The sequence below is a fragment of the Cebus imitator genome, unplaced genomic scaffold (genome assembly GCF_001604975.1).
Source record: "Cebus imitator isolate Cc_AM_T3 unplaced genomic scaffold, Cebus_imitator-1.0 Scaffold499, whole genome shotgun sequence".
In the NCBI taxonomy this organism is placed as follows: Eukaryota; Metazoa; Chordata; class Mammalia; order Primates; family Cebidae; genus Cebus; species Cebus imitator.
In genome coordinates, this window is record NW_016107814.1 from 567,655 (window position 1) to 579,763 (window position 12,109).

Below are 12,109 nucleotides of genomic sequence, written 5' to 3' on the forward strand. Positions count from 1 at the left end.
TTGAGACGGAGTTTCACTCATGTTACCCAGGCTGGAGTGCAATGGCGCGATCTCGGCTCACCTCCGCCTCCTGGGTTCAGGCAATCCTCCTGCCTCAGCCTCCTGAGTAGCTGGGATTACAGGCACACACCACCATGCCCAGCTATATCGTAAATCTTAAATGACCACCTGCGGCGGTCCCTAACAAGAGTCAGCCTGTTCTTGGAAGCTCTGAAGCCAGGCATTCACTTCACCTCTGTAGGAATCATCTTCCGATAGAAGGCTGTTTTCTGTACGTTAGAAATCTGATGTTTAGTATAGTCATCTTCATCAATGATTTTAGCTAGATCTTCTGGATAGCTTGTTGCAGGTTCTACATCAGCACTGTTGCTTTACCTTTCACCGGTATGTTACAAAGAAAACTTCTTTTTTAAAACTCATGAACCCATCTGCTAGCTTCCAACTTTTCTTCTGCAGCTTCTTCACCTCTCTCAGCCTTCACAGAATTTAAGAGTTAGGGTCTTACTCTGAATTAAGCTTCGGCCTAATTCAGGGAATGTTGCTGGTTTGATCTTCTACCTACACACTATAACTTTCTTCGTATCAGTAATAAGGCTGTTCCATGTTCTTATAATTTGTGTGTTCACTGGAGTAGCAGTTTTAGTTATTTATTTATTTATTTTTGAGATGGAGTCTCAACCCTGTCACTCAGGCTAGACTCAAACTCCTTGCCTCCCATCTTAGCCTCCCAAAGTGCTGGCATTTTCCTGCCTTACCCTCCCAAAGTGCTGGGATTACAGGCTTGAGCCACCACACCTGGTGGTGGTTCTAATTTCCTTCAAGAACTTTTCCTTTGCATTAACATCTTGGCTACCATTTGACACAATAGTCCTAGCTTTCAGCCTGTCTTGGATTTTGACATGCCTTCCTCACTAAGCTTAATCATTTCTAGCTTTTGATTTAAAGTGGGAAGGTATGAGTCTTTCTTTCACTTTAACACTTAGAATTAGAAGTCATTGTAGGGCTACTAATTGGCCTGAGTTCAATATTGTTATGTCTCAGGGAATAGGGAGGTATGAGGAGAGGATGGGGAATGGCTGGTTAGTAGAGCAGTCAGAACACATATGCCATTTATTGATTAAGATTTCTGTCTTATATGAGTGTAATTTATGGTACCTCAAAACAAATACGATAGTAACATTGAAGATCACTGATCACAAAATTACCATTAATAGATATAATTGTAATAGAAAAATGGAAATATTAGGAAAATTACCAAAATGTGACACAGAGACAAGAAGTGAGCACAGGCTGTTGGAAAAATGACACTGATAGTCATGTTCGATACAGGGTTACCACAAACCTCCGCTTTGTAAAAAAAAAAAGTAGTATCTTTAAAGTGAAGTGCAATAAAATGAGATATGCCTATAGATGGAATTATACAGTATGTAGGCTTTTCTGACTTGCTTAATACACACTTAACTAGTTGACTTTCCTCCATGTCTTTCATGTCTTTTGTTTTTTTTTTAAGACAAGTTCTCACTCTGTCACTCAGGTTGGAGTGCAGTGGTGCAATCTTAGCTCACTGCAGCCTTGACCTTCTGTGTTCAAGCAATTCTCATGGCTCAGACTCCTGAGTAGCTGGGACTATAGGCACACACCACCATGCTCAGCTAATTTTTTGTACTTTTAGGAGACATGGGGTTTCACCATGTTGGCCAGGCTGGTCTTGAACTCCTGGCCTCAGATGATCTGCCCACCTCGGCTTCCCAAAGTGCTGGGATTACAGGCGTGAGCCACCATGCCCAGGCTTCTGCATGTGTCTTCTCATGGCTTGATAGCTCCTTTCTTTTTAGTGCTCAATAGAATTCTGTTGGCTGGATGTATCACAGTTTATTTATCCACTCACCTACTAAAGGGCATCTTGGTTACTGCCAAGTTGTCCATTATAAATAAGGCTGCTGTAAACATTTATGTGCAGGTTTTTGTATGGATATGTTTTCTACTCTTTTGGGTAAATGCTAATGAATGTGATTTCTGGATCATATGGTAAGCGGATGTTTAGTTTTGTCAGAAATTGCCCAACTTGTTTCCAAAGTGATTATACCGTTTTGCGTTCTCATCTGTAATGAATGAGAGTTCCTGTTTCCCCACATCTTTGTCAGCATTTGGTGTTGTCAGAGTTTTGGATTTTGGCCATTTAAATAGGGGTGTGGTAACATCTCATTGTTATTTTAATTTACATTTCCCTAATTACATGTGATCATGTGATATGCAGCTTATTTTCATATCTTTTTTTTTTTTTTGAGAGAGGGTCCCACTCTGCTGCTCAGCCTGGAATGCAATGGCCTGATTATGGCTCACTGCAGCTTCAATCTCCTAGGCTCAAGCAATCCTCCTACCTCAGCCTCCCAAGTAGCTGGCACTACAGGCATGCACCATCATGCTCAGTGAATTTTAAAATTTTTTGTTCAGATGAAGTCTCAGTATGGTGCTCAGGCTGGTTTCAAACTTCTGGCTTCAAGCAACCTTCCTGCCTCAGACTTCTAAGTGCTGGGATTATAGGTGTGAGTTGCCACACCTGGCCCTGTATATCTTTTTTGGTGAGGTATCTATTAAAGTTTGGCCCGTGTTTTAATTGGGTTGTTTTCTAATTGCTGAATTTTGAGAGTTCTTTGTATATTTTGGAACATTGGTGGTGATTTTTACTGTTATGTAATAACTCTATTATTTATTTTGTTTTGTTTTAGAGATAGTCTTCCTCTGCTACCAAGACTGGAGTGCAGTGGCATTATCACAGCTCACTACAGCTTCAAATACCTCGCCTCAAGTGATCTTCCTTGTGAGCCTCTTGAGTAGCTAGGACTGCAGGTGTGCACCACCATGCCTGGCTAATTTTTAAATTTTCTGTAGAGATGGGGTCTTGCTATGCTGCCCAGGCTGGTCTTAAACTTCTGGCCTCAAGCTATCCTCCCACCTCAGCCTTCCAAACAGCTAGGATTGCAGGCATGAGCCATCGTGCCTGGCTGCCCCAATTTTTTTTTATCTGACCATGTATTATTAGAGCAAATGATAAAGATATTTGCATTTTTTGAAAAAAATTAATTAATGTTGTCTTAGTCTATGCTGTGTTGCTATAACAGAATTCCCGAAACTGGATGATTTATAATGAACAGAAATGTACTGTACACGTCTAGAGGATGGGAAGTCCAAGATGGAGGGTCCACATCTGATGAATGTCTTCTTGCTGCATCATCCCATGGCAGATGGGCAAAGACAGGGTGTGTGTGTGTGTGTGTGTGTGTTGTGGGGATGGAGAGAGAGAGAATGAGAGAGAGACGGGGGAGGACTCACCCCTTTTATAAGAAACTTGCTCCTTTGTAACCAAACCCACTCCTGAGATAGCAGCATTAATCTATTAATGAGGGCAAAGCCCGCCTGTCCTAATCACCTCTCATTAGGCTCTACCTCCCAGCATTGTGACATTCACAACTAAGTTTCCAATACATGCTTTTTGGGGTACACATTCAAACCACAGCAAATGGGAAACCGCTTAGTATAGTGTTTGGCACGTTATTATATGTTTAATAACGTTATTTGTCCGAGAGTGGTGGTTCATGCCTATAATCCCAGCACTTTGGGAGGCTGAGGTGGGCAGATCACTTGAGATCAGCCTGGGCAACATAATGAAACCCTGTCTCTGAAAATAAAATACATATATAAATTTTAAAAACAAACACAAAATAATGTTATCTGGATTTAAATCTTGTATATTAACCTATGTATCTTAATACTTTTAATACAAGCTCATGCCTACCACTTATTATATTTATTCCCAAACATTTTGTGTTTTCTATTGCCAATGTAAGAATGAGAAGGAAGATTTATTGCGAGATCAGAGAAAGCAAGGCTAGAAAGGCGGGTTAGGGCCCTTGATGGACAGTAGAAAATTTGGGTTTTATCCAGGCAGCAATTGAGAAGCCACCAAAAGAATTAATCAGTATGGTAACATAATCAGAGTTATGCTTTAGAAGGATTATTTCCATTTTAGTATATAGAAGGAGCATAGGACTAGAGCCACTGAGAGTAACAATTATGGCAAGGTCTTTCCGTTCTACGAATTGATACCAAGGAAGCATAATAATCAAGAACCTGGTGTTTAAGCCTTCTCGGGGAGGTTACGGAAGGGTCAAAAGAATGTGGCTCATGTGGTGCTTTAAAACTGAGTCTCACATATGTACAGTTTATTACACTCCCCTAGTGTCATAAAGATACATGTGTTCCTAGGCCTGCTTTTGATTATTTTCTAGATTTTGATCCTCTCCTCTTATATATGCCAGTTTAAAAATGCCCTAGATGTCAATGGTCAACTTCTAAAAATGTTGAGAATTTGCACAGAAGGAGAAGGTGAGTGACTTGCATTGGACCACAAGGAAGGTCCTGATTACAAGTGTCTCGATAGGAAGCAATAAGGAACCTGACAAATGAAGCTACTTAGTAGTAACTAGGCACAGAAAGGGGACAGGAGGTTTAGAGAAAAAGTAGGAATCCTGCTTGCAGGAAGTGAGAGCTTGAGAGAGAAAGATGCAAAAACAATTTGTAGAGTTTTTCTTACCTGGGTGTCTAGGAGATCAGAAGTTTTATAAACAGGTAGAAAAGTAGTTTAGAGACTCCCATGAGAAGTTAAAAAGATAATTAAAATTTAGTTATATTACATTAAGTATTGCCAGAAATTAGAGTGTCACTGTTCAAACAGGAGTTAAAAATTCAAAACTAGAGCTCAGGAGAGGTCAGAGATGGATATAAAGAGTTGAATATTGGGGACATGCAGTTCATACTTGCAGGAATGGATGACATCACTGAGGCTGCTTATCTGGTACAAATGATGGGAAGGATGAGGGCAGAAACTGAGAAAATATCACTTTGAGTGAGGGGCAGGAAGGGAAGAATGGTTTCCTGAGCAGCAGCAGAAAGTTCAGACAGTTGGAGAGCTGTGGAGTATAGAGTCTTACCTATGTTGAAGAGACATCTGAAGAGCAACCTGTGTCAGCAAAGTCAAGGAGTCTGAGATTTGGTAATGAGGTAATTACTGACTTTGCAAGCTGTTGGTAGAGTGGTGGGGATGAATGAATCTAATCATATCTCAAAAGGATTGGTAGAAAGACGAGGGAGAAATGAAGTGATGTTGAGCCCAAAAGAAAAGAGGGTAGGAGAACATCTCTTTATATAGCTTTTCTCAAGTAGTAGTAGCAGCATGTTAAGCAAACAAAAGACAACAGAGAATTGACCTTGTATCTACTAGAAAAACAGAAAATCTCTGCGCATTTTCGAATGGTCTGATTTATTGTGTAATTATTATATTTTTTCAGCTTAAGACCCTTCATTAGCTTCATTGCTGGATAAACTCCTAAGTATGATGTAGAAATTCCTCTGTGATCTGGGCTCTGCATATTTCTCTAGCCTCATTGCTCACACCTCCTTCTTTGTACACACAGCTTTTTCCAGCTTTTCAAATGTCTCATGCTGGTTCTTGTGCTGGCGTTTGCAGCTTCCATGTCTTCCATCTAGTTTCTTGATAGCTTCATGAATCTTTATCTTCTCCGACTAAACTCAAAGTTCTTTTTCTATGAATCCTTTCTGGGTGTTCAGGATTGATATCATCATTCCCCTGTAATTTCTATCACGTAGCTCCATGTTGGGTACATAGTCTGTATTATATAAATGCTGAATGAACAAATAAAGTGCAAGTCTTCACATCACATCCATTTTTCATTTCAAAAACATACAATATACTATACAGCATTTATTCTTTCCATACAATATTCACTTTTGTGATTTTGTTCAAACACAAATAAAATTTTAAGTAGCTCCAGCTACTCAGGAGGCTGAGGCAGGAAGATGGCTTGAGCCCTGGAGGTTGAGGCTGCAGTGAGGCCTGATTGTGCCACTATACTCCAGCCTGGGCAACAGAGCACCACCCTGTTTCATAAANAAAAAAAAAAAAAAAAAGAAAGAAAAAAAAAGAAAATTTAAAAATATTATTTAAAGCTTGTAACATAAAAGTTCTAATCTCATTAGTCTGTTGTAATTTTCCATTTCATTTCTAAACGTTAGACTGGGCTGTTTTTTCCCTTTATTTCCTTTGGAGCAATCATCCTCTTTATGTTTCTAGTAAAAACAATCAGGGACTGGCCTCCGTTTTAGATCTAAATGACTAAAATTAAACCAATTAAGGTTTCAGTGCTACAACAATCAAGGAGGTTTTAACCTCGTGTTTGCATTTATGACCATTGGCTCTCCCAAGGGAGAGAGGAGGAACGACGGTCTCTACACCTGGTTTCAGGGTGATGACAATCAACATGGAACGAGTTTAGAAAACAAGGCTCGTTTTGCATTAAAGACCTTTTTGTGCAGAGGAGGTAGTGGTGGCGAAGATAAAAATATTCAATCAAATCCCGCCAATTTGCATTGTTCTCTGGGGACAGGCTTTCAAAAGTTAAGGAACAAAAGAGGCTTTGGTTTTCCAATCTCCCTGAGGCGGCAGCAGATTGTGAAGCAGCCAACGGGAGAAATCGAAGTATACATTATCAATAACAGGACGGAGTGTGTGTGCGTGTGTGTGACAGAGATCAGAAGCGAGGAAAGAGATGTGCAACACACACGCTACGGCTCCGAGGCGTTTTCTGCGATGTGCCTGGTTATGTAACGTTGATAATGAAAGACGCAGCAACAGCATCAATGCATTCTTCCGACCTGCTCGCCCCCCTAAGCTGGGATACAATGGGGACGGGAGGAGGGGACACGAAGCCCTGTTCAGGCAGACAGCTGTCCAGACAGAGGTAAACCAGGCAGTTGGGCAGAACCCGAGCCCAGAGAATTTCTCCCCAGGCCCCGGCACAGCCCACCGTGGCTGTGGCTCTAAAGATGGACAGAACCAGTTTCAAAATGCAGGATCTGGGATCCGACCTCTTAGGTTTTTATTCAGCAGGCAGGGAAAACGGGTTAGAAGCTGGAAATCTGCATTTCCCCTCGGCTCTGGCGACTGAGACAGGAAAGCGGGCACCTCGCGCTAAAAAGCCACAGCCGCCCGTGCGCACAGGACATCCTCGCGCGGGTACTGGGAGCTGCTGGGGCGGGAGCACGCGCGGTCGCGAGCCCGCCGCTCCTCAGCAACGGGCGCATGCGCCCGTTCTCCCCTCACCGAAGGCGCGCTGCTTGGCGGGCGGTCTCCTCCAATCCGAGCCAGCGTTCTCGGCGTATGTATCCCGGAGCTGCGGGCGGCGGGAGGAAAAGGGCGGGGGGAGCCTGAGTTGGGCTGACCTCTGAAAGTCTGGGAAGGTGTGCGAGAGCCCCGAGTGTTTTCAGCTCCGGAAGTGGCAGTTGTAAACTTCACCTCCCGGGGGGCCTGTCCCCTCCTGTCCCCCTTTGCTCTTTGTCCCCCTCCTCTCGGGTCCTGGAGTCCGTCGTGTTCCAACAGTTTTTGCTCTTACCCCTGCGGGGTGCCTGGGCCTTCTACCCCTGAGACTTGGAGCGGCCCCTGGGGTCTTGGGTGTGCGGCGTAGATCACGCGAGGCCCCTGAGGTAACTGCAGCGTGTCGGGGCTTCGAGGCGGACGACTTGGGAGGGAGGTGTTGAGACAGTAGGGACGCCTGAGTGAGTTTGGGGCGGCCCTGGAGCTGTCCCTATTGCCCTTGGGGCACGCCTCCAGCTCCCTGGGCTGGGTCTCCCCGCCCACCTAGAGGAAGATCTCGGTGGAGCGGCGTAGCCAGAGATCGCTGCCGCTGTACCAGAGCGCCGGATAGGGACCAGAGGGAAGGCAGAGGGCTGGGACTTGGAGCTTCTTAGGTTTACAATTGCGGGACGCTTTCCTTCCTGATAATCGGTAAGCGCCCTCGAGGATATGGACCACTTCTTTCTGCCCCCCTCCCCTTTTTAAATGCGGGCCACATAGTAGACACTCTACCGATGTTTGGTAAACGAGAATGAGTTGTGCTAGACTGTCACCTGCAGCTTCTGCCTACCCTCCAGGACTCTGAGAGACTTAGGAGAGTCAGCTGTGCGTTTTCCCTCAGTTGTAAATTTTCTGCAGAAGTGGAGCCGACTTTTTGAATTTTTTGAATTCTATTATGATATTGATCCTAGGAAAATACATATTTATTTCATGTATATGTTGTATGTATTTTATGTATAAAATAAATACGTCTTTATTTATTAGAAAGAGTTGGTGTCTAGCTCTTTTGAATACATGACATACCGATGTTTTGTGGTTTTCATAATCTTGGAGAAAAAAACGTATGTTTTTGTCACTTGTTTTATTTAACAGCTAGTGCCTACTCTTAACAATAGTAGAGCAGGAGATGAACATGGTTTTACATAAAATGCAGAGGAAACAAAGGCAGTGCAACCTGCTATGAGGAAAGATGAAGGACTTTGTAGGTTTCTGTATTAGTCTTGGCTCAACCATTTTTGAGCTGCGTCCCCCCAGGCAAATCACCTAACCTTCTTCTGCATTAGGTTCCTGATCTGTCAGATAAGGAGGATGGACTTAGTCTCTAGAGTCTCATTTGATTCTAAAACGTTTTGATTGTTTCAGTCCCGTTGTTTTGGGCTAAGAACCAAACTTTCCTCTTCAAGGTGGATTATGTAAGTATACTGAGGGACACTTCCAACATAGATGTGGTTACTAATGAAGACAGACTGCATTGTGAAAGAGGATGGACTTAGCCAGATGTGGATTTGAATTCTCATTTTCCAACTGAATGTTTTTACAGAAATTACTCAACATCTCCAAGCCTCAGTTTTCTCATCTGTGAAATGTGCATAATAATCTCATGGAGGTGTTTGGATTAAATGAGATCAGGAATACTGATCTCAGTATCTGGCATATAGTAAGTGGCTCAGCAATAGGAGTTTCTATCTTTTCATCCACCCATGCCTCGTTTTTCCTCTGATCTGTGAAGACACACTGAAAGATTAGTACATTTGGGAGGACCAACTGAAGGACTCAGATGTGAGGTAGAAAAATTTTGTACCAGTAGTGGCTCCGAAATCTGAAGTAGATTTGCCTTTTGGGCTGATACTTCCTCTCAGGATGTCAGGATCACTGATCCCTTGGCTTCAGTTACCCTTATATCTATTTTTAAAAAAGCTTCTCATTGATGAATGATATACATAACATCCCATCATCTATTTTAGTAGTAATGATGAGATTAGTTCAACTCCACTACCAAGAGAAGATTAATCTATTAATATATTAACATAAAAAGCTAATTTGAACTTTGCCTTTCTTTATCCATCACTGCTGCTGGATGACCTGGTTTTGGTCTAAACCCATGAAGGTGCTATCTGGATTGAGAACCCAATGAAGGTCTGAGTAATCTTTTGTTGAGAAGGCCATGACTTGTCAGTTTGGATGTGGAGAAAAATGATGTTTTTAATAAATCTCCAACAAAGACCAGAAATGATTCCCTGAAAAGTGAGGCCTTACATGCTCCCTGGCTGGGATGAACAGTGTCTTCAGGGCCAATAGCAAGGCCACAGCAGAGCTTTGGAGTCAGCTAACTTGAGTGTAAATCCTGACCCTGTCACTAGAGATGTGACTTTGGACAGGTGACTGAGTATCTTTAAGCCCTGGTTTAAGTATGGATATTAACATTATCTTCCCCTTCGAGTTGGTGTAGAGTGAAATGAGATAATATGTAGAAAGTTTTTAGCACAATGCCTGGAGAAGGGACTTTTCTGACAGTTGGAATGATGACAGTAGGGAATGACTTTGTGCCATATAGTCGGTTCACAGGTAATGATCAATTGGATAGTTTCTAATGGAAAGTAATATTTAGAGTTAAACAAATATTGAAGAAGAGAAATTCTGATTTTCATTGCATGTCATAAGGAATTTTTAATTACTCACATAGTTTGGCCAAATTGTATATTTTAACTTTGTGGAGTTTCACAGGCAAGTTTCAAGTAAAGCTAGAAATGAATACTATTTAAAGGCATTGTAATTCTTTAACTTAGCTTCCTATTCCATTGAGATTTTCATTACTGTACTGTAAACCTAGTTGACTGTCCTCATCATTCCTTGCCTTTTCACCTGGTGGAGGAAGAGGAAAGAGATTTTACTAAACCTTCTCTGCCATGCTTGATTGCATAGGAGTCCCATCATAGTTCAAATTCAGCCACTGACCATATCAACTTTGGTCCATCATTGATTTAGTCTTCCTAAAACAAACATAGAAGTAAATCCTTGTTCTCTATGTGATCAGAAGCTGATATCAGCGAGGAAGATGAAAAAAATTCAAAAAAAGACTTGATGAAAGACATACAGGCAGAGCTGGTCTGGGAACCCATTTTTCTGTCTTACCTGTCAACTTTTTTTCACATTAGGTCCAAGATGCTGTCTGCAATTCTTTGCGCTGTGGCCTCTTCCATAGGCATTTTACAGCAAGGCACTTTGTTTCTTTAACGCCAGTAGGAGATTGTCATTCAGTCTGCTAAGATAAAAGTCTTACATAATGTCATGTAATCATGGGAGTGGTATTCCTTCATCTTTGCTGTATTCTATTGGTTATAGATCAATGAGCTAGAAGTAGATGAAACTTGGTCCTGAGCTATGGAAGATGTTCTCTCTCTAGAGGACCATTCATATTTGAAGATGTTAGGTGCCAAAATAATGCACTGAAGTATGATGATTCACTTTAAATTAGCTTTATTGAAACAACTTTATTAAAGTTTGGTAACTTCCTCTTCTGACACTTCTCTGCCCAATATATAAAAACATGATTAAGGCCCTAACTATCTGAAATTATTTTCCTAAGAGTTAAATAGAGGTCTGTTTATGCCTGTTGTGCCGCATGTGTATGTGTGTATTTAAGCTTTTCCACAAAACAGAAACATTTCATGTGCCTGCTTTTGTGCCTTGGACATTACTTTTAAGTACAGAAGGGTCCATTCCTTCCAGGTTCTAACTCTTTCATTCTGAAGGCAGTTTTCCAGGGGTCTGACCTTCAGGAGCATGGTGATAAGGTGACAAGATTTTGGGACAGTATCTGAAAAGCTTGATAGAGACTCCCTAGTGCCCTCCACTTAATAACTGAATGGCTTTTGGGCAAGACAGTTGAGGAGCTCTGAATCAGATGAGTTTTCTTTTTCTTTCTTTTTTTTTTTTTTCAAGAGGAAGAAAGAGAGAAAGAAAGAAAAAGAAAGAATAAAAAAAGAAAGAAAGAAAAAAGAATGAAGGAGAGGAAGAAAGAGGAAGAGGAAGAGGGAAAGAGAACAGGGGTGTTGCTTTATTGCCCGGGCTAGAATGCAGTCTAAAAATGGGTATGCCTGTAATTGTGTTTAATAATAGAGACATTAAAAAAAAATGAGGGAAGAAAATAATTAACAAGCAGCCAACCAATATTTCATTTAAATCTATAAATAGGTGTGATGTGGTACTGATAAGAGTGTATATTTTGTGTATTTAAAGTGGAGAGTTCTATAAATGTTAATTAAGTCTACTTGTTCCGGATCTGAGTTCAAGTCCTGGATATTGATGTTAACTTTCCAAGTCTCTTTATAAGTCTTATATATCTGGGTATTCCTGTATTGGGTGCGTATATATTTAGGATCTTTAGCTCTTCTTGTTACATTGATCCTTTTATTATGTAATATCCTTCTTTGTTTCTTTTGATCTTTGTTGCTTTAAAGTCTATTTTATCAGCAAAAATTGCAACTCCTGCTTTCTATTTATTTATTTTTGCTCTCCATTTGGTTGGTAAATTTTTCTCCATCCCTTTGTTTTGAGTCTTTGTGTATCCTTGCATGTGAGATGGATCTGGATGTAGCATACCAATGGGTCTTGGCTTTTTTTTGCCTGTCTGTGTCTTTGGATTGGGAGATTTAGTCGATTTAAATTTAGAATTAATAACAATGTATGTGAGTTTGATACTGCCATTTAATGTTAGCTGGCTGTTTTGCCCATTAGTTGATGCAGGTTCTTAATTATGTTGATGTTCTTTATTTTTTGGTATTTTTTAGAAAGGCTGATACTGGTTGTTCCTTTCTATTTGTAGTGGTTCTTTCAGAAGCTCTTGTAAAGCAGGCCTGGTGGTGATGAAATCTCTTGAGCGCTTGCTTGTTCACAAAA

The 12,109-nt window shown here is 41.3% G+C and overlaps 1 protein-coding gene and 1 pseudogene across 4 annotated transcripts in view; one reads left to right on the forward strand and one right to left on the reverse strand.

Moving 5' to 3' along the window:
* The window catches only part of LOC108292691, an 8,079-nt pseudogene extending 2,406 nt beyond the window's left edge, over positions 1–5,673 (reverse strand). Inside the window, exon 1 of the transcript XR_001820376.2 lies at positions 5,664–5,673. The product of XR_001820376.2 is annotated as a complement component 1 Q subcomponent-binding protein, mitochondrial-like (transcript). The remainder of the gene's footprint in view (positions 1–5,663) is intronic.
* Positions 5,674–7,147: 1,474 nt separating this feature from the next.
* Positions 7,148–12,109, forward strand: part of LOC108292674 (coiled-coil domain-containing protein 171) — a 239,272-nt gene continuing 234,310 nt past the window's right edge. For 2 of the 3 annotated variants that reach the window (XM_037733204.1, XM_037733206.1), the window contains exon 1: positions 7,148–7,235. The gene's annotated coding sequence lies outside the window, so the exon portion shown is untranslated. Of the gene's footprint in view, positions 7,236–7,262; positions 7,561–9,317; positions 9,347–12,109 lie in introns of those variants that run through there. The other variant, XM_017513686.2, reaches the window with a different exon arrangement.